We start from the raw sequence: 25,375 nt of genomic DNA on the forward strand, positions 1-25,375 counted from the left end.
TGGATTGGCCAAATGATTGGTCCGTCTATGACCGCTGGAGGCGTAGTGTTCGTCACTTCTTTACCGCATATAAATAAAGTTGGAGCATTCTTTATCCCTACTCCTACCAACGCCAAATAACTTCATAGAGCTCTCCGGAGGAAGGAGCTTTGCATTGCATCCCTAAAGGCAAAGATTTAATAAAAACACAAAAATACCTTAAATATTCAAGGTTACGGACAACATTCCACGTGCTCATTTCCATGCAGGTGGAAGACTCGCAGCTCGTAGCATTCAGAAATGTCTGGCACGGGGCAGAGAGCGAAACTTACTCCATGTTATGGAAGAGCTGGGGCCTACGGCGGAAAGGCAGTGCGCGGTGACTAGGACCAGTCAGGCCGGACTGATATAATCTAATCTGCAGTCCTCCTACACGGAGCTCTAGGAGAGCTCTCGTGTCAGGAGATGATCCCTGGTTTTGGCAGGAAGTCACCACAACGGCTTTGTGAACCCTGGCCGGCTTAGATATCTGCTAGCACTGAAAGGGTGGACGAGCTGAGGAGGGTGGAGGCTCCGGCTGACTCACACCTAAATGTACATCACGCAGGGAGAAGGAGGACACCATAGTCAGGAACGCCACCAGTCTACACACATGTACCAGGGCATGACGTTCTCTGACGATCCTGCCACATAACACGCTTCATGTTGTTATAGGAGACACGTCCATTAGTCCAAGATACAGTAACTGAACTTTGGATTCAGCCCCTAAGACATGAAAGCTACCAAATCTATAGACCGGTGGAAATCCATTAATGCACATACGTGAATATGGAGGTGCTATCTGTGTATGCTGCAGCAGAGGACCAAAGAATAGTTTGGTAGATACTTAAAGACAGATTAGTCGACAGAGTAAGCGAACAAGATAAATCAGTCGGGTGGTCTCTAAGGGCACGTTCAGACGTGGCAGGTTTGCGGAGGACAGGCCGCAGTGGAAATCTGCAGCAGAAAATTTTCTCTTTGGTTTCTATAGCTTTTCAGTTAGGTTACTGCAGACGTTGTGGGAAAACTGTGCGGAACTTGCGTTGTAAACCCTGAACTCTACGGCAAGTCTGCTGCGGAATACACCACATCTGGACGATTCCTCAATTATGCAAATTTTGCGTATTTGCGGAAAAAAAACGCAGCAAAAAATTTCCGCCACGTCTAAATGTGCCCTATGGGTACTGTCCGACGTAGCTGCATCCGCATTCGCGAAAAATCCACTCCCTACCAGTGGCCAATGACCACACAAAATCGTGCGGTGTTTCGGCCGCAGACTGATGCTGCTACATAGCGCCATACCGTAACTGGGACTATGATTAAATCTATTAAGAATGTGGGCCTTCTGTCTGGGCTAGGATGGCTCCCTCTCACTGTACTTCATAGTGGCAGCGGGGGAGACAGGTGGAGATATGCTCAGACCACTTAGCCCCTTCTCTGGGTCCAGCTCTGTACCAATTCAGCATTGAACTGTAGAGTGAAGTTATCCAAGACTGGTTGCTAGGTTCAGGCTGCCTGGCAACCTTCTATGAAAGCTATACTTGTTAGGACTCGTTCACACAGCAGTATTTTGCATTAGTCAAAACTAGGAGCGGGTCCAAAACATGAAGGTCCTTCCATCATACGTTTCATGTTAATGTTCCACTTTTAGTTTCGGCTTCCAAATACTGACCTAAATACTGCCGCGCAAAAGCTTGCTGTCCCTAGCAACCAGTCTGTCATTTAATCAGCTAAAAACTGGATTGGCACCGTCCTGGCAGAAGGGGAAACCGCGTGGCTGCACTGACGATACACCATTCTCCATCTCAGTCTGTAGTTTTAGAAAAATCTGAGTAATAACGCAAATAGGTGGCAAACTTTACCTTCTCCAGATTTAAGACTGATCTCAAGTCTTTAATTCTTTTTTAAAGACTCAGCAATGGCAGCACCCGGCGTAAATCCTTTTAGTATTTGAGATCTGCCCATCAGGATATGGATATAATCTCAGCTATAGGTCCCTGCCACCCAGTGAGCCGCTTTCTGGACAGTCTGTAACGCTGTATACAGTGAATAGAGCAGTGTACTATATAATTCAGTCCATGCGCAGCTGTCAGAGGGCGGGAGCGCAGTGCGTAGAGCTCTGTGCAATAAAAACAAGCGCTTTGAAATACGGTCTTGAAAGAGAGACACAGGGATTAGGGGACAAAGAGCTATTAATGTAGCATATGAAACCCTGTCCCGTGATATTCACTATAAAGGACGGGGAAACTGGTGCTGTAATAAAAACGTACCAGTCCTTTCAAACGTATCCATGTTATTTGAGGCCCTTCTTGGAAAGCCCGGAGTCGGGAACGTCAAGACAAAGCTTCATTGTGAGGGATTTGTGGGGGAAGGAAGTAGATCGGTGTCAAATAATTGACTGTTTGACAAACCCTTTTCTTGCAGTGGAAATGACTGTAGTCCTGAAGCAAACAGAAAAAAAAAAAAAAAAAGCATTGGCAAGTCCTAAAGGTGTGAATAGGGGTGGGGGGACTTTTTTTGCAAGCAAATCACTTGTTTCCTGATGCAGAAGCCCAGAGAAGTAAATAAATAGTATTTTCATGATACTTTGGTGTGGTTTACAGCGGTCACGTAACAATTCTTCAATAGAGGCGAGTGAACACTGTAGTGCAAAAAAAAACAAAACAGCATTTTCCCTCCAACTGTCCTGCCGGTGTGTCAGTCTTCACAGCAGTTATGGCATTCTATTCATGAATCAGGAAGATCAGTATAAACAGTTCTGTCCAAATAGGAGTTGGTTTAAAAACGGTCAAAACGGTCAAATCCATACATACTGGATTCACAACATGGCAGCAGTCTATGGAGGCCTTCTGGAATAGCTCCAAAGATGAAGTATGCTTAAAGGGGTTTTCCAGCTTCTGACAACTGATGAGCTATCCAACTGCTTCCGGGCTCCGTACATAACATTATGTGCCACAACATCCGGTGCCGGCAGGCCACCGGAGCGGCTTATCTGTGGCACAGATGCCTTAATGATGACCTATCCGGTGGATAGGTCATCAGTTGTTAGAAGATGGACAATCCCTTTAAGGCTCCATGCATACAATGCGTATTATGTGCAGTTTTGCTGCGTGGATTTGCATGCGGCAAATCCACAGCGTAATACAGTACCAGCATAGTCAATGAGATTCCAGGAAATCTCACGTACAGGCTGCGGTATTTGTCGGGACGGAAGTTGACCTGCGGTGTGTTTTTTAGAATCCGCAGCATGTAAATTTATCTGGATTCCGCTTGCGAATTATATTTGCCTAGTGCTGTGGAAAATCGCACCAAAACTCGCAGCATAAAAACGCGCCGGAAAAAGCATCAGAACGTAAAAACCACATGATTTGGTGTGAATTTCCCTGCGAATTGCTGCTGTTTTAGTGTGTATTTTCCGCAGCAAAATATGCAACGAGTGCACGTAGCCTAAGGGCACGTTCACACATGGCAGAATTGCTGTGGAATTCCGCTGCGGACAGTCCGCACTGGAAATCCGCAGCAGACAGTCTGTCCATTGGTTTCCACACCTTTTTAGTTATCTTCGTGCAGACGTTGCGGACAACTCCGCTGCGGACCATAGGCTGCGATGCGGGATTTGGTGTCCGCAGCATACACTGGCTGTTGCGGACTTGATGCGTACTTGTGGCGGAATTTCTCCATTGACTTCAATGGAGTAGCAAAATTCCACAATGAAATCCGGAGATGTTATGTGTGTTGCGTTGCGGATTGCTTTCACGAACAGGATATTTCATCATTCTGACTGGACCTATGTGTTTCAAAGTCTATAGCCAGACTGAGATGGAATGTTTTAGAAGAGAGCAGGACCTACTCTTCACCTGTATCCGCAACGACTATCCCGCAGCAATTTACTGCACATTTTAGGCAAAGGTGCAACGGAATCTGCAACGCGGATTATGTGCAGCATTGATGCGGACAGTGTCTGCAGAAATCTGCCACGTCTGAACATGCCCTTAAAGTGTGACTAAACTTTTAAAAAACTAGACATGTCAAAAGTTTTGCTCGGTGGGGGTCCGAACACCGAGATCGCCCCCACGGATCGCTGAAACAAAGGCAGAAGCGATTGGGTGTGCGCGGTGCCACTTAGTTTTTGAGCCCGTAAACCGCTGAGGAAAGTGAATCAGAAGCTAAGTGGCGCCGCGCTCACCTGATGGCTTCTGCAGTTTCGTTTTAGCGGCAGAAGTGCTCGGACCCCATCAAAATTTCTGACACGTAACTATGACATGTCAAAAAAAGTTTCTTTTAAAAGTTTAGTTACACTTTAAACATGTCACCAATATAATTTCTTGCTTTATTTTACTAGCGAGCGTAGGTAGATCGTATGGATGACCAGGCATGCTGGAATCAGTAGTTACACTTTCGTTAAAAAGCTAAAACTTCCATCTGAAATGTCCACTAAAACGCAAAAAGATGAATATGCTACTGTCCCTTTAATTCCTTTGTTAATGGTGCTACCACTGTACACATTAAAATATAATTTTGCACAATATCACTTTGGTAAATGTGTGACTGGCTCATTTGTATAACGCAATAACGATGTAGACAATCATGCAAGGTCTAATCTTATATAGATTTACATAGATCAATAGGGAATTGTGCATTTATTGCACTTTAGAGGTCCCATGAAACAAAATAATCGCCGGTTCTTCACAGACGACATCGTCCTGAATTCTTATTATGGGATGTTTATCTTCCCCCTCAGTAGAGCCCAGGGGAATATACTGGCACTTGGTAAATGAGGACTACTGGTCCTTAGAGGTCATCGATATAGTGCCTTTGGTGGCCAAATAATGTCCTAGTAATAAAACAAAGCATCTATTCATATTATAGACAGATGCCAAACATCTTATAATCATAGACAAAGTCTTAGCTCTACGTAGGGCCTGGAATTTATTAAAAGAACCATTTAGCGATCCTCCTGTTTTACAAGCCCAAAACCATGTGCGCACGAGGGCAGAGATATAGTTTAACCTTCTTTATTCTTGTATTGATCCCGAGGTCTTATCCTAATCCTGCCTGATAGTTCACATTCAATGATATTTAGTATTCTGTTGGCTGCCACTTAGAAACAGTCAGCATTGTGCTGACAGACACGCCCCCATGATAACTTAGTTGAGGTTTGGCAATCTGTAGCACTATGGTAGATTGAATACACCAATTTATTTTTCCTTTTCTCCATCTGCCTGGTACTAATAATACATCTAGATGCTACAATGATCCTCAGCAGAGAAGACCATGAAACAGCAGAGGTTGCTGGAAGATGTAAGGTAGGAGCAAGCGGACATGTTGTACAAACCTTGGTACCGTTAATCTGGGTTAAGCCAGTCATACACAACGGATTAACACTTGTATAGCAGATAACCATTTCTCCCAACTCCACCATAAACACGCACACTTCGTACAGCAGAGCGTGCACGGCAGATACCCGCAGTAACAAAGGATCAGCCAGTTGAAATTCATCATGCCCAATCTCCGTTTCCTCCATCTGCCGAATTCGGTTACTTCTGAAGGCTTAGCTCATGTGTATCACCAAATTTAAGCTGTATGTACTTTGGTATTTGAAGGCCCTGTTTGATATACTATATTCTCAAGAAGTATAAAATTGGAGGCATGACGGGGTACAGTAGGACCCCATAGACTTGTGCGGGTGCCGTAGTATGGATCCGTATAACTCAGGGTTTGTATAGAGCTCATAGGTCGGCAGCTCTTGGGGTTTGCTGAACAATCTTTCGGAATAATGAGACTTCTCGGAGGGATTTTTCAGCTTAGTTTATTGTTGAACTACATCCTGTAGGAAGTCATAGGCCGACTTCAACAGACTATACAGTCTGAAATGTCCTTGGGGGTGTCTGGTCAATGGCTGGGGGTCTTAGAGCGAACACATTTTTACATCCCGTTCCATGACCTTTTTTTGGCTTATACATAACGGCACCGACATCCAACGACCTTCAAGAAGAAGTGGCAAACGCATGACCTAGGTTGAGGCTTTGGGGGGGGGGGGGTTAACACAATAAGCCCCAATAGTAGACCAGTGTCCACTGTCGTCTTCTTCAACTGCAGAATATGAAATCCCCTCCACTAATGGTTTTACTTACACCCACTCCTCCAAACAGCTACCCAATCTCACAGCAAAATCCTTTAATCCAAACCGTGGATTACTCAAACCATCTAAATCCTGCCGAGCGTAATGCAAACAGAATGGCGCTTTATTTATACAGACTTTACGAAAAGAAATAAAACCGATTATTTTCCTTTGCATATTAGATAAATTGGCTCGTCAGCGGAAAAAAACATGAAAAAAATTCTAAAACATAATATTACAGGGAAGAGATTTTAACAAGTAAAACCGGAAAATATGACTATTCTCGATCTCCCGCGTTTATTATGATTGTTTTCAAAATGAGATCTCATTCTCTTCCTGTGGAAATTGCAATTACTTATTAAAAACCTGGAGAACACATTTGCTTTTCAATAAGAAAAAGGAGCAATTCAACAGTTCAAAGATCTCTAATCACTGATCGCTAGACATGACCCTCAAAGTGCTTGCAGGACCTATGGAATAAGGCAAGTGCGAAATACATTAGCAAAACCGCATGTGGCTTACTAAAAAGAGAATCCAACTGCTAAATAAAGGAGCCGGATTAAACCATTGTGTTACCATGCTGAATTCCACCTTAAAAACTGATCAGGAGAAAACACTGGAGAATTTGGGCTCCATAAGGATCAATGCACACAATGCGTATTACGTGCAGTTTTGCCGCGTGTATTCACGTGCGGCAAAACCACGGCATAATACAGTACCAGCATAGACAATGAGATTGCAAGCAATCTCATGTGCACGCTGCAGTATTTTTTTGCACGTAAATTGTCCCGGTTTTAAAATCCACAGCATGTCAATTTACCTTGTGTTTCCGCTTGGGAATTGTATCTGCCTAGTGCCGAGAAAAATCGGGGCAAAAAGTCCACAGGAGGAAAAGTGCTGAAAACGCATCAAAACGTAGAAACCGCACCGAAAAACGCATGATTAGTTGCGTTTCTACCTGCTAATTACCGGTGTATTGCTGCAGTTTTGGTGCATATTTTCCGCAGCAAAATAATCAACGTCTGCCTGTAGCCTAAGGCTACGCGAGACAGGTTGCACAGCCAAAGATTGCAGTAATGAAAGTGAATGTGGGCGAGCTGCGACCCACATTCACTTTCATTACTGCGATGCAGGCAGCGCCAAGCAGCGATCTTTGGCCATGCGACCTGTGTCGCGGCCAAAGTCCCTGTGCAGCCTTGGCCTAAAGAAACGTTTGTGTTTGTACGGCTCTGTTCACATTTAGTTTAAAAGGTGTTTTCCGGGACTTTGATATTGATCAGATCGTTGGGGTTCCGACTCCCGGCACCCCCATAATCAGCTGTTCACTCTTCATTGTCGCACATTTTGTAGTGGCGGTGACTAGTATTAAAGCTCACTGATGTTCAGTTCCTTTCAAGCTACAATACCAGGCACAGCCACTACACAATGAAAGGGACACGGAGCTTGCTGGAGTGCCACGGCCCCTACGATCAGCTGATCTGTAGGGTTGCCAGAAGTCTCACTTCGTGTTAAACGTTTTTATTGCAAAAACTTAATTTTTTTTTTTTTTTTTAAAGTGTAAAACCAGCCTGCCGGATGCCAAAAGGACGCTCCTAAGTTAGGAACATTTCCCAGCGCATATGCCAAATGTACTCCGCAAATGAAGTGTGTGGGCTACTCCAGGTCTGGTGGACTCGAGCCGTCCATATATTACATGACCAACATCTAATACTACATATCCCCTGCAGCAGTTGCTGCAGGATAAATGTTTGACCAGACAAGACTTTCCCTTGGCAAAATCAAGTCTTTGCCGGGGGAGACGAGAGTTTTAACCTAAAAGTGGTCATCTCTGAAAAGCCCCTTGCTTAGAAGGTTGTGTCAGATTTCTATTAACCGAAATCTCTGAACAGACCAGACCCAAATGGGGTTGAGAGGGCCATAGAGATCTTTCATTCTGGAAATCAGGGGTGATCGAAGATCTTCACCATTGTGATCTTCTCCTATGTATCTATGACATATCAAAATATAATTTTGACTGAATAAATGCATTCATGGGGTTCTCTGTGCATTTTATATTGCAGGCCTATCCTTCAACATCAGATTGGTGGGGGTCCGACTCCCAGCACCCCTGCCAATCAGCTGACAGAAGGGGCCACGGCGTTAGTCGCTACAAACTCGCCAGTGTTTACCAGGTACAGCGCCGTACACATCCGTATTGGATGTGCCTGGGATTGCAGCTCAGTCCCATTCACTTGAATGAAACAAACTGCAATCCCAGGCACAGCCACTACGGATGTGTACGGCGCTGTGCCTGTAAACTGGGAAAAGGCTGCGACGATTAACGCCGCGGCCCCATCAATTAGATGATCGTGGGGTGCCAGGAGTCAGACCCCTACTGATCTGATATTGATGGCCTATCCTAAGGATAGCCTATCAATATAAAACACGCAGAGAACCCCTTTAAAAAGGTGTAAAGACACTATTACACTGGCTGATTTTGGCCGGTGCATCAAGCGCCGATCAACGAGACAGGTCGTTGATCGGCGCTCGTTTGCTCTGGTCACAAGGAGCCTTGTATGGGGACGAGCGGTCGTTACTCAGATTGCGCATCTATATACTTTATCATCATGTCGGAAGCGGGGGGAGATGCGCTGCCGACAACGATAATATTTTACTTTTTTAAAACTATACGACCAGCAGATGAACGATCGTTTGCCTGATAATTACCCAGTGTAAAACCCCCTTAACTCTGCTGTAAGGTGGACCATACACTTCAGAGCAATCGTTCAGCCGACAGCTATTCCTAACGCCTCCCCTATACACGTGCACATGTTTTCAATCGAAGGAGGAGAGAAAGTCACTGCCAGACTCCTCTGGCAGCGGCTTATCTACTAATAAACAAAAGGATCAGGGATGTTGAAATTCAACAGCCCGATCCTTCTCTTCCCCGACATCTGCTGTAGGGGAAGATTTAGGACGCTGCCATACACATTAAATGCTCTTACAGCGGGTTCGGCCAGATACACCTAATGTGTATGGCCATCTTAAGTCTTCAAGGTAAGACACCTACACATAGGGGCAATATACTTACTGTATCAATTGCTTACAGGTTTTCTGGATCTCCACAATTTTCCTAAACCATAATACCCCTTGAAAGTATACTTACAAACACAACGATTAACTAAAGTTCTTTCTTCTAAGAATATATCATAAACTAGTTTTAATTTAGGGTGACTATCACGAGTTTACGTTACATTTGATCAGAGCGTGTACTCACATTGGGTATCTTCAATTGTTTGGGAGCAGTCTCAAGCACCCATCCACGTGTAATCCTCAATATAATTATTCCGCAACTCAGATCCAAGGAGTGGATGTATGGATAATGCGTCAAAGGGATTTCTGTACCTACAGGAAAAAGATGTATGGTCAGTGTAAAGTACAAGCAATTCTTCTGCAAAAAATCAGACCACAGATACAGAGTAATACAAATCGCCACATGTTCTCATGAGAAAGGAGCACATCACAAAGGGTAGCGAAGCAGCGCACCACCTGATTTATCATCCCACATGGGCCTGACAACAGTGTGAACCACAGACTCCTTCAGTGAAGCACAATTAAAGACAAGACATGGTGCCCAATGCAAGGTGCCTACTTTATGGTGGCGTATTGTGGAAAGAAAACACTGCCCAACTGTGCTCCCGATGCTGGAAACAAATGGTTCTACAAAAGATCATGGCGCAGAAGAAAAATAACCAAAGTTCTAACAATGAAAAACTCACTAAAAAAATTTAAAGAACCGATTAATAAAAATTGCACATGGTACCTTTACCCTGAATGTAGAAACCTCCAACACCTTCTCCTTCCTAGCTTTAGGATGTTTGATCAGTGAGGGGGTCCAACCTCCAAGATCAATGCAATGAGGGGGCTCCATGTACCGCTCATGGTTTACATCGGCGCAGCGGCATGTCCATATAAGTGGCTGCGAGTGGTATTGCAGCTCGTCCTATTTCATTGCGCTGATCTCCAGCTGTTGCAAAAACACCACCTAGATTACAGTCCCACGTAGCGGCGTCCGCATGTGGCCAAAACTCAGCTCGCTTACAGTGGCCAATGGGAGCACGATTTTGCTGGGTATTACCAGCAAAATCGTGCGGCCATTCGCCACCGCACGTGTACGTGTTTTCGGACACCACTATGTTAGAGCGCACCCTTACAGCTTGCTGGGAGTGGTAGTTTGTAACCGCTGGAGTGGTAGTTTGTAACAACTGGTCAAATTTATACTATAGTTGAAAGGACACTACTGATTTTACTCGAGAAGGAGAGTTATTAGCAATATACTCCAGTGTCTACAAAGTGCGTTAATTTGTTATGGGCTAAAATGCCACCATGGAGTTTCCATCTTCTTCCCATGTTGGTGTTGATTTCCACCCAACTCCAAAAACATAGCCAAGGCAAACTGGTTGGGTGTGAGATCAGGAGATTGGATCAGGAGTCCTAATGACGTCAGGCAAGTCTGTTCAGGGGGGAATGGATACATGTATATTAAAAATTGATCGTCTATAGTCACATTATCACTCTACCATTCGATAAATAACTACATATCCCTAATTTCATGCAGGAGACATATATACCAGGTCAATACAATCATTTACCTCCATTATTCCTCAGCACCTATTGTTACCCAGCGCTGACGTGAATGCAACACTGACAAGAGCGGTGGAAACAGATCAGTCAGTGGTCACAGGAGGATTTTATTGCAGGAACCAGACATTACACAAGAGACTCTCTCGTGTTGTTAATTATTAAATGTGACTGTATGAACTTTGGCTGCTGGTTTTCTAGATAGATGCTGTAAAATCTTCCCTATCGTACCTTTAAGTGTTCTCCCCTCCTTATAAAAAAAAAAAAACACTGCTTTGCGTAGTCCATTAAATATTCATACAGGGTGTCGCTGTGCCCAGCAGATGTACATCACCTTCAGCATGACATCATTTTATGGTGGGTGATATCATTTTATAGGCTCCACCCCCAGCAGCATGCGGATAGACTGAAAAGAGCTGGCACAGCATACCATCCCCAAAATGGCTATTAAATGCGGGTGCAATAGGCGAACATAAAGCAGCCCTGAAGGAGCCGCAACAACGCTGCCTGTATCGCTTCACCCGGCACTTAATATATAGTGTCATGTGGACCATTAATAAGCACAGTGCTATTCAGACATTACGGATGCCGTAAGCATAATCTTTAAATAATGGCATAAAATTTAAAAAAAATAAAATAATAATAATAAAATAAATTACCCGGGCATAAGTAAGCAGCAAACACAGCTAGTATCGGGGTGTAAGTACTACTCCGATAGCCCCCTCTACCCAAACTCTGTCTGAGGCATCCAGGGAGGTCGTCATCTAGGACAGGTTGCCTTTTGTAGTAACATCATAAATCATAATGAATCATTAATGCAGAGACCCATTCACCAACAGATACAATTCTACCTTTATATATAATGGACACTACACACACAGTAGTCTGCTGCAGTATGGAGTAATCCTGCAGCACCATCCTACCCACATACAAGTGTGCCATACCCACACACATCCGACGACCCTCACCATGCACAAACACACAATCACCTGCTATCTGCAGCCCCCATTTCATAGGATCCGTCTTCTCCCTGGCCCGAGATATACAGTCTGGTGAATGAGAGGAGGAAGCGGAGCCGTGGGCTGCCTAGTAATACTACCATACTCGTCCACTGAATACTAAGTGGGATTAGATCCCCCTCCCACACACACAGCTCCCATCCCCATCAAAGACAATGCATGAACAGTTCATGACTTCATGTGTTTTCTAAGCACAGCTGTAACATGTTGGAGGACCAATGACAATGACAGGTTTAATGGGTTAATGAATAAGTCCCGGGTAAGAAGAGAGAGTTAAAAGGAGCAATTCTGTGCAGGAAGAAAGTGATCTAATGATGGTGTGAGGTTTAAAGGGACAGTCAGTCTTACGCAGGAACAGAACTTTAAAGACTGTGTAGTGCAGGGATCAGCACCCTTCTGAACGCCTGCTGTTGTGAAACTACAACTCCCAGCATGCACTGACAGTCAGAGGCTTTATTCCAGCCAAAGGCTGTCAGGGCATGCTGGGAATTGTAGTTTCACAACAGCTGAAGGGCCGAAGGTTGCTGACCCATCAGTCGTCCTACAGTGAACTATGCAGCTTCAGATCTAAGTCTCTAGAAGACATAAATGAAACAGATACGCGCCTCTAAATTATACCTGCAGTAATCTTCTAGTAACCGTAAGGGTCCAACGTACCATGACCCAACCTCGGTTCAGGAGTAGGAGTCGCTTGCACGCTGGACAACACAGTCATCAGACTCATATTTAAAGTTTCTTATCTAACCCTGTATTGATCAGACCACCAGATCAATTCATCATTAGACTGTTCACTATAGACGTCTTGCTGACACCAGACCCTTTGTCATCACAATGTCTTGTACAATTACCAGTTTCTGTAACACTCAATAAAACCTTCCAAATTTCTGTCCAAATTAGGGAAAGTTCAATATGAGTACCAAGAGAACTTTAAAAGGTGGTCCCCCCTAGGACAATCCCTATAAAAGAGGTTGCCCTCCGAACAATTATAACTTGTTAGAAGGGTCCCTTGACAATAAGCAGTTAAAGTGTCCACCTGCTGGGACTACGAGCAATCAGGGGAAATCTGGGAGTGTTAGATTTCCCTGCAGCGCCACCACAGGGGAAATTAAGCAGTGCCCATTCAAGTAGATTGTGCATTACACAGGCAACCACTCTCCACACTATTATACCCTAAATAGGGTATATGAATAGGTTTTCTAAACTGGAAAACCCCTTTAAGCTGATCATACATTAGATAAATGTTGGCCGGACCAACCAATTGAGGGTATTGACCAATAATCTACAGTGTATGGGGACAGTAGACATTCCCTCCAATGGCAGAAGAAATCAGGCATATAAGATTTCAACATCCTTGATCCTTTGCCTCAAGCGAGAAAAGTGCTGCCAGAGGCTTAGGCCCCATTAACATCACTTTTTGGCCTTCCGTCTGAGGTTTACGTAGGGAAGACTCCCAATGTATACCGCTGAGGAAAGACGAAAAACGTGTCCTACTATATAGCATACAATGTATACGTCACCCGGGGACTTGCCCTGAGAAAACAGAAAACACCTGAAGTCACTGTCCATATATGGACAGTGACATCAGGAGCTAGAGCATCAACTAGCGCACCGCCCGGGGACTCTGGCACTGCTCCTGACGTCACTGTCCATATATGGACAGTGACATCAGAAGCTTTCAAAAAGCTTTGGCTGGGGCTTCCGGCACTGGAGAAGCCCATGAAATCACTGTCCATATATGGACAGCGATGTCAGGAGCTTCCCTAGGGCCAAAGTCCATGGGCAGAGCGCTGCCGATTCTCTGCCATGGGACTCCGGGATTGGGAAGCTCCTGATATCCCTGCCCATATATGGACAGTGATGTTGGGAGCTTTCTGACGTATATGTTTAACGTATACCTGTGACGAATGCCATACAGTGGCATCCGTCAACTCATAGGCTCATATGTTGAAAAACATGTAGTGTGTGTGTGTGTGTGGTGTGTGTGGTGTGTGTGGTGTGTGTGGTGTGTGTGGTGTGTGTGGTGTGTGTGGTGTGTGTGGTGTGTTTTGTGCGATCCCTCAGTATGGAATAGCGTATTCTAGCGTATTTTTTTTGAAGGGTGGTATAGCGTAGGCTATACCACCCTTCAAAAAAAATTGGTATACCGACTTATAAAAGCCCAATGCATTCTAGCCTTTGTGCCTAAGCAGTCTATCTGCATAAAAACATTATAGAACCAGGCAGAGAAGCCATTTATATACATGACCAGGTGGATCAGTGGTGGTTTCATGCTTCAAAGGAAGCAGACCAGTTACAATTCTTGGGTAAGAGATTTACTTTAAGAGCTTGCACAGTGCAGTCTTGGGAGCCTAAAAAAGAAGAAAGATCTAAGCCTTTACTTTTACTGCTCATGCACACTACCATATTATGGCTCCATACAACCTCTGGGTTTTATGAAGTGCTTATATGGCATTTCTAAAAGTATGTGGGGATCGACTGTACCGTATACATTTTTTCAGTAGGATTTTGCATGAATAATCAGAATCGTGGCATGCTCCATCGTCTTCCCCTTGAAGCATTGGTGTCAAATATCCAGTTCTATGTAAATACAACAGATTGCAAGCTTTTTGGACAGTAATAATCTTTCTTTCTACCTTTTTCTGGGTGATAGTCGTTTAAACAGAGCAGCTGGTAGATCAGAATATCATGAACCAGCAGAGACCGAGATTGTCATGAGAAGCCCACGCACAGGCAGGCGCAGAACAATCCCACATTGCCAGCAAGGTAGGCGCACTGTGCCATGTACACAGTAGAAGTAAAAGGGGCATGCCAAGTTCGGAAAGCTCTTCTCGTGTTCATAATTAAAGCCAGGTTTTGAGATCTTTCTAACACATCACAGTATTTAATTATTCTGTCCTAGTTTCCCATAAATCATATCATAATATAATTCTATAAGATTACCCAATACAGCTACTTGAGCAATCGGGAAACAAAAGGTTAAAATATTCTACATTATTTTAAGTTTTATCTTACATTTAAAAGACGTTAAAGTGTCCACCCCTCCGTTGCAGGATTTTCTACTATAGTTGATCACTAGCCGAATAGAATTAGTCACATATCACTTTCAGTCGGAGTACCCCCTCAACGAAAAGGCAAACGAAAACTATAGGTTTCCATTTGCATCATCGTTGATTTCATTGGTAATGCTTCCGTTGCTTATGGTTTCCGTTGTGTAAGGTTTCAGTTTGTTTTGACGGAAACCATAAGCAACGGAAGCATTACCAATAAAATTTGCCTTTCCGTTGAGGGGTTCCTCCGACGGAAAGGTCACACGGAAACCCTCAACGGAAACCAACGCTAATGTGAACAGGCCCTTACCAAGTTTTGGTCCGTATCTGATATGTCACAACTCCAGGAAAGAACTTGGAGGAGGTGGTTTGGCTCATCCTTGAAGAAGGTCTTTAGCATTGCTTGGGTAAAGCCATCAGGATGCAGATCTCAATGATGAATTTTGCTTTCCCAAAGGAGCGATCACTTTAATATGGTTTCATTTAATATAATGCACGTTGCATGGAAACACATTATTTCCTTTAATAATATCTTTATTTTCTGACTTTTCAGATTGGTACTTCACAGGGCAGCCAGTCTCAATGACTGAACGGAAAACAGCAGCATCATCATAATATGGAGTGTCTTCTTCAGGTCCTATTTAGTAAAGACACAAAGAAAACCCCTTTGTAGATCTAAGCCGGCCCGGTGATCAGTTGTTAACGATGGGGGAAACCACATATGGACAGACGTTTCTGCTGCAGGGAAAATGTACTTTTGCATGCCGGACAACACTATAATACATGGACGGGCTGGGTTCGCCAGAGCGAGAGACACGGCTCTGAGCTTCTTTCTGCTCTGGCTCACAGACTGGTTTTATGATGTCCATATGCCCTTACAGAGCATATGGAAAAGTGTAAATTATGAGACAGCCCTTTAAAGACAGTCGGCCCCACGCACACGACCGTAGATTTCATCCATCCATCCATCCATCAATACTGTCAGTAAATACGGATCCGTAGTCATTTATAGTCATCCGTATATACGTAACGGTGTCCCTAAATACGGTCCATAACGCATCCGTATTTACGACTCCGCAAAAAGAAGAATGCCACAAATTATATGCAAGATCTGCAAACCTGGCGTAGTCTAGCAACGCTTTAGTAATTACAGACGGCTACAGGTGCACGTAGCCATTCCGTAGCCATTTGTAATTATGGAAGCGCCCATAGATTTCTATGGGGAGTCCGTGCCGTAATTACAGACAGGAATAGGACAAGTTATATCTTTTACGGAACATTTTTACAGAACGGACTCCCATCCGTAAATATACGAAAAAGTGCCCGTAAGCCCCTAGAAATGAATGGGTTCGTAATTACAATCCGTAATTCCGGATGAAAAATATGGCTGTGTGCATGGGGTCTAAACGTTCAATGTGCGTCAGCAATAGCATAGATTTGCACTGCAATCCTTACATGCATGATTTATATATTCATATGATACTTTATAATATTATTGCATTTGCATATAACAGTTGTAATGGGATATTATCTAGGTAATTTTCCGTAGCTATGCCTTGAGACAATCACCATAAGGCTATGTTCACACCGGGCCGATACGCTGCGTAAAAGCACACATAGTATCCGCCCTGTGTGCTGCAGGGAATTCCATCCGAAAAACTGCACCAAATTGAGGTGCATTTTTCCGTCCGGAATGTCCACTGCAGAAAACTGCTCAGAAAAGAAAAAAGTATACTTACCATGGCGACGCATCCCTCCGACGTCCTGACATCAAAACTCTGTAGCCTGGGATGAGAAACACAGAATTCTGGGAAAGTATATGGGCCAGTTAACAGAGTTTTTTGACACGTTTGACGCGGAAACCGTGTCGCAAAACACGCCAAAAAATGGCCGAAAATACCTCCCATTGATTTCAATGGGAGACGGACGCGTTTTTTTACCGCGAGCGGGAAAAAATGCTCGCGGTAAAAAGAGGCGTCATGCCCTAACTTTGGGCGTTTATGCCTCTGACCTCCCATTGACATCAATGGGAGGCAGAGAAAGCGAATTTCGGGGAGTTTTTTGCCCGTAGCACTCAATGGGCGCGAGCAAAAAATGCAGCGAAAATCGCGGCAAACGGCGTGCAGGAAGGTCAAAATCTGCCTCAAAATCCCAAACTGAATTTTGATGCAGAATTTTCCTCCTGCAAAAAACTCAGTGTGAACTCAGCCTAAGATTTTATTCTTAGACATAATGGCCTATAGCTCTGTACAGTGTCCTAGGACACTATTAGTTACATATAGAACCGCAGCATCCAAATGTATTGTAAAAATTGAATTCACATTTCTCGTTTGAATGCCGGCTTGCCGCAGTTGCACTGTCAGTTTTGCTGCGATTTTTCCCCCATCGGCTTTATTGAAGCAAATCTGTATAAACAGTAATCATTGTCTTCCATAGAGGCAGCTCTAGAAAAACATTTCCTAGAAAGGTTTCTTTAAATAAAAAAGGACTACGGCCTCCATCGTCTAGACAGCCAGTGTACACTGCACTATACACATGGCTGTTGTGGTTTACCGTATATTCTGCGTCGAGCTGCATTGTTCGTAAATGAGCCGTAGTGTCTCTTCAATACCAACAAATGACATTCAGAAATTTTGGCAAAGTGGAAAGCAGATGAATCAAAGATAAAACTTTAAATACATAAACAAAGTGACGGCATATAGGGTCCCACCTCCGAAAAGACCGGTAATTAACCGTCGTGCAACCTTACATTGAGGAGCGCTTTACGGCCGTGTTCGCATCTGCATTTTTTTTCTCAGTTCTGCTCTGTCATAGGAGTAGAACAACGAAAATACGGACCCGCCGGAACTGACACATGATGGAAAACAACGGCGCTCGACGGAACCCATTGATTTTAATGGGTTCCGTCAAATTTAGTTTGTCCAGCAAAACTGACGGCATCTGTGACGGAGGCCCCTAATGGAGCCTCGGACGCAGATGTGAAAAGAGTCGAAGATAAATCTTTTGGGTAGAGCTTTCAAAGTCTAGAGATTTCTACTGGACCTTAAGGTCTTTTGCACATGAACATTCACGGATCACACGAACATGAAGCCTTAAAGAGGCTCTGTCACCACATTATAAGGAGATCGGCGCTATAATGTAGGTGACAGCAGTGCTTTTTATTTAGAAAAACAATCTAATTTTACCACGTTATTAGCGATTTAAGCTTAATGCTAGTGGATTTCTTAATGCCCAACTGGGCGTGTTTTTACTTTAGACCAAGTGGGTGTTGTACAGAGGAGTGTATGACGCTGACCAATCAGTGACCAATCAGCGTCATACACTTCTCTCCATTCATTTAGTCAGCGCATAGGGAACCTGCTAGATCACTATGTGCTGTCTTATACTAACACATTAACGTTACTGAAATGTCCTGACAGTGAATGGACATTCCTTCCAGCCAGGACGGGATGTCTATTCACAATCTTGACACTTCATTAACATTTCTGTGAGACTCAGAGCAAGCGTAATCTCCCTGTAACCTGTCATTTACAGCGTGATCTCACGAGATTACGCTTGCTCTGCTGTAAGTACCACAGAAATGTTACCGAAGTGTCGGGATTGTGAATAGACATCCTGTCCTGGCTGGAAGGAATGTCTATTCACTGTCTAAACACTTCAGTAACGTTAATGTGTCAGTGTAAGACAGCACATAGTGAACAACGCAGGATCCCTATGCGCCAAGGAAATGAATGGAGAGAAGTATGACACGCTGATTGTTCACTGATTGGTCAGCGTCATACACTCCTCTGTACAACGCCCAGTTGGTCTAAAGTAAAACACGCCCAGTTGGGCATTAAGAAAGTCATTAGCATAAAGCTAAAATCACTCCTAACATGGTAAAAATAGATCGTTTTTCTAAATAAAAAGCATTACTGTCACCTACATTACAGCACCCATCTCCTTATGTCGGAGACAGGACACTTATAATGTGGTGACAGAGACTCTTTAAGCAATATGCAAAATAAGCCGCCCCATTTTTAGATTTTCTTATAACTTTAAAATGCCTGGTGGTTCAGGGGAGTGAAGGGGGTCAATTGTAAAATCAGGTTGCTCCTGTGGGTGCCATGCTCACGGGGTCCCTATGCAAGTGAAGTCCTTGTTTGCCATCTATTAAAGCTGGCCGAGCTTAAGGGCTTATTCAGATGAACAGTCTGTGACTGCAGTAGTTTTTTGTTTTTTTTATGGCAGTCACACAGTATTTCTATGGGGCTGTTGATTTAACGGACCGTGTGAAGGGCCCATGAGGAAATAGGACGTCCTATTTTTGTCCGTTTTCACGGATCCATTAATAGACTAAAGTCTATAAGGGATCCGTGAAAATGGGTCGCACAAGTGCAAATTGGACATGAAAAAGTGTTTTTTCACGGCTGACTTCACACACGTCCGTCTGAATAAGCCCCGACATTCAGGTTTATGGGGGAATAAGGAAGAGCGAGCGTTTGCGGGCAGCTAACTCATCTGTATAGCCAGAACTACACCTGCAGCCGTCACCTACCACACAAACTCTCATAGGCCTCTTTGTGCTCTAAACTTTATACTCTTACATATGAAAATCACACTTCTTTTATATCCAGGGAATTATATACACAATTCTAGTAATCCCGATTTTCGATTAACATTTATTTCTTTGTGGTTTGCGTCTACCTCAGGAGCAATATGAATAATGAATAAAGGTGATGTTTTATGAAGAGTTCCCACTCTGATAAAACTTGTTTCTCTGAGGAACCCACATATTGATTTCAGTGAGAAGACCTCAGGAGCCATATAACAAAGATGGATGTTGATGGGCAGTCGGGTTATCTTTTCCGATTTTCTTGAGGACACAGTAGCTCCTTCTTGTGATTTACTCATGTGCCCTATATATAACTCCAGCATAGGATCAACAGGGTGTGCAAAACCACAGATAAATTGCAAACCGTTATTTAGGAGCACCATTGAATGGTAAAGATTCCCAATCACATCAATTCATGAACGTTCATGACGTGTATGTTAATAGGATGGAATAATAGTCTATGGGTAAAGATGCCACTATAAGGCATCCATCACCTACAGACTATTATGGCATCCATTTAACATATACGGACATATACCAGCCCAATGGAGGCCATAGAGACACTTTAGGTCTTCATCGGGCAAATGTAGTTCTATGGACATGTTTAGCATGCACGTCAGGAGCTTTCCTGGCCTACAAGCTAAACGTACTTCCCCAACAGGGCCTTACCTTGAATTTATTAAACTTGTAAATACAAGATGTTAAGGTCCTGTTACATGGCCCATAGACAGCTCGTTCATCGGCGGTCATTTGCTCCTTTCACAAGGAGCTAGTAGGGGGACAAGTGCTCGTTACTCCGATCTCTCGTTCCCACACATTTCTATCATGTCGACAGTGCGTCACCCTGTTTACACCGGGAGATGTGCAGCCAGCAACGATAATATTTTCCTTTTTTAAAACTATACGACCAGCGGATGAATGAGCGTTTGCTCAATCATCTGCTGATCCCTGTCCTGTTTACACAAAGCCATTATCGGCAACGAGCGTTCTATGAGCGCTTGTCTGCCCGATAATCGCCCAGTGTAAAAGGGCCTTTAGAGTCCATAAAAATTTCCACCACAGTGAGCTGGCTAATAGCGAACACTGCGGGTTAATAAATGACTGGACTGAAACTACTGACCATAGATAACCAACCAAACCAATGCTTAACCCTATCTCTGCAAGAGATACATGGATTAATTTGAGAATGGAGAACTTTGTGACTAAAGGCACGTTTAAACCGGCCGATAATGAGCCGATGCAGCGAGCGCTGATCAACGAGACATGGTTGATCGGCGCTCGTTTGCTCCTGTCACAAGGAGCTATGGAGCGGTAGTTACGGAGATTGCTCGTCCCCATACATGTCAGCAGCGAGTCTCCCTGTTTACACAGCGATATGTGCTGCCGACAACGATAACATTTTACTTTTCTTAAAATGATACGACCAGCAGATGATTGAGCGTTTGCTCATTCATCTGCTGATCGCTGCCCTGTTTACACAGGTCAATTATCGTCAACGAGCGTTCTATGAACACTCATCTGCCTGATAATCGGCTACTGTAAAACCCCCTTAACGGCAAGGCAATTACAGGCCCACCCGGTTCTATTGGCCGCAGACACCTTTCTGTACCGCTACGGATAGGTGTCCGTGCCGTAGAACTGTGACGGGAATTATGGAGCATGTCCTACTTTTCGATTTTTACGGGCCGTACTCTCATACTTTGCGTGGGAGCATGGCACAATAATGCGGTCTGCGGCAGTCAGCCGCGCTCGCAGTCGCGGGCTGCGATTACGGGCACTGCCGTGTGCATGGGCCCATAGGCTGTGTTCACATCAGCGTAGCCCTTCTGAGGTTTCCATCGGGTTAACCCCTCAACGGAAAGGCAAAAGGAAAAAAACTTAGCTTCACCATTGATCTCAATGGTGACGGAAACGTTGCTAAAGGTTTCAGTTTGTCACCATTGTGACAGGGTTGCGTTGTTTTGACGGAATCAATCGCGCAGTCACTGTTCTTCTGCTATTGCTGCTAGAAATGCCTGAATAAATAAGCAACTGGGTGTTACCAATAGCGGGCGTGTCCCTACACAGCCTGACACTGTCAATCAGTGCTCACCAAATCAGACGGTACAAAGACACGCCCCTTTGACAAGGGGAAAAGAACACCCAGTTGCAAACGTATTCATTTATAGGAGGAATAACAGAGGAACTACAAGCGTTTACTAAAAACAGACAGTAGAGCGGACGAGTCCTCTTTAAGAACACAAAACTCCTCTAGGTCCTTTAAGAATAAGGTTCTCTTCTAGACTCTACTTTAGAATTCTAATTTATTTAATCCACACCTGACTCAACCGGCTTCATCCAGCCTGCAAATATTTATCAATGAATTCTCGACCAGCAACATTAACTGTGAATAGGATTCTCACGGATCCAAGGTCAGTCTACTCTCCTTGGCCAGGTAACAATCTGTCCTAGAAATAATGCAGTACAGAACTCTGAACGAGTATATTCAACAACGAACAAGAAAAATTACAATTATGAGTGGGTGGCATAGTAATCGTCCCACAAGTGTTCCTGGTAAATTCCACTGCCCTATGCACGGAATAAGCATCAGGTTGCAGATAAGTAGTCAAAATAGTAGTGAGTGCAACGACATAAACCCATCTGAGGGTCAGGCCAACCTAGTAAAGACAATCCAACAAATATAACTTGAGCGGATTTTAATACACTGGATAGCTAGATGCATAGATGAAGCAGAGCCAAAATTAGTTAATTGAACTGTGTCTGTTGTGCACCATGTAATGTAATAATTGGGGAGGGGGACTGTCATGTTGTCCAGTGTACCTCCAGTACCAGAAAACTTCTGACATGTCCGAGACCCTCACCGCTACTAAAACAAAGTGGCTGTGGAGCACTAAAACTGGCCATACACATTGAATAGCTGTTGGCCGAGGGCTTCATTTGCCCAAAGCTATTCCTCCCGACCTCCCCATACCCAATCGGTTCAGCCAAGCATGCAGGTATTCTTAATGAAAAGAGGAGAATAAGCCGCTGATACCACCGGAGTCGGCTTGTCTCCCTTGAGATCAAAGGATTGGACATTTTGAAATTACACATGCCCGATCCATTTTTTTCAAACAACTTCTGCCAAACAAGCGTCATCATAACATCTAATACACATTATTTAGTCACTCGGTCCTGCCAACAAAACTCTAATGTGTATGGCAACCTTAAAAGTTGTTGTCCAGGTTGGGGGCTGTTTTTATACTGATGACCTATCCATCTGTATATGATCGATGGCGGTCTGAGACCCAGAACCGCACCGTAGAGCCGTTCCGGCTGTCGGAAGCAGAAGGCGCCGACCACTGTTTAGCGGCCGTGCTGTGTTACTGCAGCTCTGTTCCTACCAACTTGAATAGGAGTAGAGCTGCATTACTGCAACACGGCCGCTAAACAGTGGTCGGCGCCTTCTGCTTCCGACACCGACCCTGCATAGCTTCCAGTACCTGGAGGCAACAGAAACGTCTGATCATGCAGGATATGGGTGTCAGACCCCCACCGATCATATACTAATGACCTGTCCTGTGGATAGGTCTTCGTATAAAAAAAAACAGCCCCCAACCTGGACATCCCCTCTGGGTACCATGCTGTTTCGGATCCAGTTAGCTAATTTCAGGAATCTGAAGAGTCATGGACTAGAATACAAATCTATGGCACATCTTCACCTCTCCCGAATGAAGTAGAGGAAAGATACCAGGAGCTGAAAAGAGATGGCGCTCTACTGAGCGCTGCGGCCCCTTCGATCTGGAAACCAATCAAGATTTGATGGCCCAGATTGTGACCAGTGAAATCCTATGTAAGAAGTTTTCTAAAACTGGAGTAACACTTAAGAAAAAAAAAAAGACTATTTAGTTGACCATTTGATTTGTAATACTCCTCATTTATGAACATCAATCATGATAGTTATAATATTTATTACTGCCAGTAACCTAGCATCTTGTTTTTATACTAACCGTTCATCCTATTTCTTCCATGTAAGCCATTGACGTATCAGTAGGAATTCAATAATCACCCCTTCACCCTTGTGTGTGGCCCCAAATGCCAGCTAGGTCATTGTCATTATTACGATGAGTGTCACCACCCCAGCCCAGACATCAATGCAGACTTTGAAGACTTGTTGTGTTTGACAAGAGCTTGTTGGGACAAGATAAGGGCCGGGCTGTGCCTAGAAGAACAAAGACGACCTAATGGAACAAAGGCCTCAACCGGCATGACAAGAAGTCACTGTGACACTTCCTAATGCAAACATTGACACGCTTGACTGCCCACCAAATGTGCTCACCACCGGCGCACAGATTCTGCTATGTACCAGGCTCTGGCAGACACAATATGGACCCAGGGACTACAGAAGGCGGAGGATATTTCTCTTAAACCAACAGCATACAAGAAAAATACTTACACCAAGATCTCCAGATGCCAATCCTCATTTCAAAGTCCCATGATCAACAGAACAAGGGAATTTCTGCAATCTCAAAAATTTGCGGCCACCACAAATCTTCTCATCAGAGGCTCTGGAATATTACATCCACCTTAATTCCCTTGGCTAATTAAAATCAAGATCACATTTGTTAGCCAAAAGCTTCCTAGAGGCCAGACAGGACTAATCAGCTTATACAGAATTAATGTCTGAAACTGAAAAACACCAAATACCCTGGAAGCACCCCTCTACTTTCAAGTTTAAGGTTAAATATTGATTATGTAGCAGATTTATATATATATATTAGGGCTGGGTCCACATGGTACAATATATTTTACAGCTGGTGGTCTTTTAGCCATTAATCTCTATGGAACATATAAGGTATACATGTACGAGTCACTAGCCATATGGTCAGGTTTGGGAAAATGGCTGAAGGGCAATAAGACCACATCAGGAGCCAGCTCGACTTCAACTCATGGTCGGAAAGATTTCTACATTGGGACACCCAGCAAATGGTCTGTCACTATTGAAGAAACGGACAATACTTATTATAAAGTTAGTCATACAAAGTAAATTTTTGGGGGGATGGATCCATGATTAGGTCATTTGGAAGGGGAAAAGATATTCCATAAAATTAGACATTCAATAAAATGTTTCCAATATGCAGGAATTTGTGCATGTGATGGCCCCGTCTTTGACTCTTTCAGATAAAGGAGAAGGATCAGTCCATCGGTGGTGCACAGAACCAAAGGATGTGCAAAAGTCTCATTGACCATCAACGTTGGAGTGAAATCTACCAATGACTAAATTCCACGTGAGACAATCGCATTGGAGTCAAATCATCAGCAAATATACATCCTTGAATTGTCCTAGTCGGTCACCTAGTCCTATTATCTTCTTCCTTGTAATGCAGGAATCGATCCTCCTCTCCTACATTGCCTAATATATAGACAAATTTGGCATTCAGGAGTTATGGAAAAATTGTGACGGTGGGAGCTGTCAATGTGGCCATATTGGTTGTCATCTGTTTCCCAGAAAGAAGTAGAAAATAAATGGTGGAACAGAGTTTTTAGCAACCTGACAGAAGGCAGCATCTTTTTATTACAGTGATATAAGAAGAAAATGACACAAGAGGATATTCTCAATATAACTGGAGTACAAGAGAGGTCATCCATCCAGAGACAGACGTAGAAATAATTTAAGTAAATCTCGTCAAGATTCAAGAATAATACAAAGCGAAAAGTTGGGTCTAGTCTTCGTCTGGTTGCTAGGGATAGATGGTCTTGAACTAGTTGCTAGGGACAGTTAAGACAGCTCTCAGATTATTCAAAACCTTAGTTCTGACAGAACGGACATAGAAGTGAGGGCAGAAAAAGGCAGAGGGGCTTGGCGATATTCATATGACACCTTCCTCTTTCCCTTCACTTTGCATTAAGCTCTGTTCACACTAGCGTCATGGCTACCTTTCATAGCGGTACCATTTTCTAACAGATCCCACTGATT

The 25,375-nt window shown here is 43.9% G+C and overlaps 1 protein-coding gene across 6 annotated transcripts in view; it reads right to left on the minus strand.

Moving 5' to 3' along the window:
- The window catches only part of SIPA1L3 (signal induced proliferation associated 1 like 3), a 114,048-nt gene that overhangs the window by 70,611 nt on the left and 18,062 nt on the right, over nucleotides 1–25,375 (minus strand). For 4 of the 6 annotated variants that reach the window (XM_075836075.1, XM_075836074.1, XM_075836073.1 and 1 more), the window contains exons 1-2: nucleotides 11,749–11,870; nucleotides 9,396–9,523 (exon numbers count right to left, since the gene is read on the minus strand). The gene's annotated coding sequence lies outside the window, so the exon portion shown is untranslated. Of the gene's footprint in view, nucleotides 1–9,395; nucleotides 9,524–10,770; nucleotides 10,801–11,748; nucleotides 11,871–25,375 lie in introns of those variants that run through there. The other 2 variants (XM_075836070.1, XM_075836068.1) reach the window with 2 other exon arrangements.

The sequence above is a fragment of the Rhinoderma darwinii genome, chromosome 8, assembly GCF_050947455.1.
Source record: "Rhinoderma darwinii isolate aRhiDar2 chromosome 8, aRhiDar2.hap1, whole genome shotgun sequence".
NCBI lineage: Eukaryota > Metazoa > Chordata > Amphibia > Anura > Rhinodermatidae > Rhinoderma > Rhinoderma darwinii.